Raw genomic sequence first — 413 nt, 5'->3', positions numbered from 1 at the left:
TCCTAGCAAACTTTTGAATTCATTCTTCCATTAATGATTGCAAGTTGTCCAGGCCCTGAGGAAGCAAAACAACCCCAAATCATGATGCTCCCTCCACCATGCTTCACGGTGGGGATGAGGTGTTGATGTTGGTGAGCTGTTCCATTTTTCCTCCACACATGACATTGTGTGTTACTCCCAAACAATTCAACTTTGGTTTCATCCGTTCACAAAATATTTTGCCAAAATTTTTGTGGGGTGTCGAAGTGCCTTTTTGCGTACATGAAACAAGCATCAATGTTTTTTTTAGACAGCAGTGGCTTCCTCCGTGGAGTCCTCCCATGAACACAATTCTCGGCCATAGTTTTACATATAGTTGATGTGTGCACAGAGATATTGGACTGCCAGTGATTTCTGTAAGTCTTTAGCAGACA

Source organism: Corythoichthys intestinalis, chromosome 12 (genome assembly GCF_030265065.1).
Source record: "Corythoichthys intestinalis isolate RoL2023-P3 chromosome 12, ASM3026506v1, whole genome shotgun sequence".
In the NCBI taxonomy this organism is placed as follows: Eukaryota; Metazoa; Chordata; class Actinopteri; order Syngnathiformes; family Syngnathidae; genus Corythoichthys; species Corythoichthys intestinalis.
Note: the sequence above shows the minus strand (reverse complement) of the source record.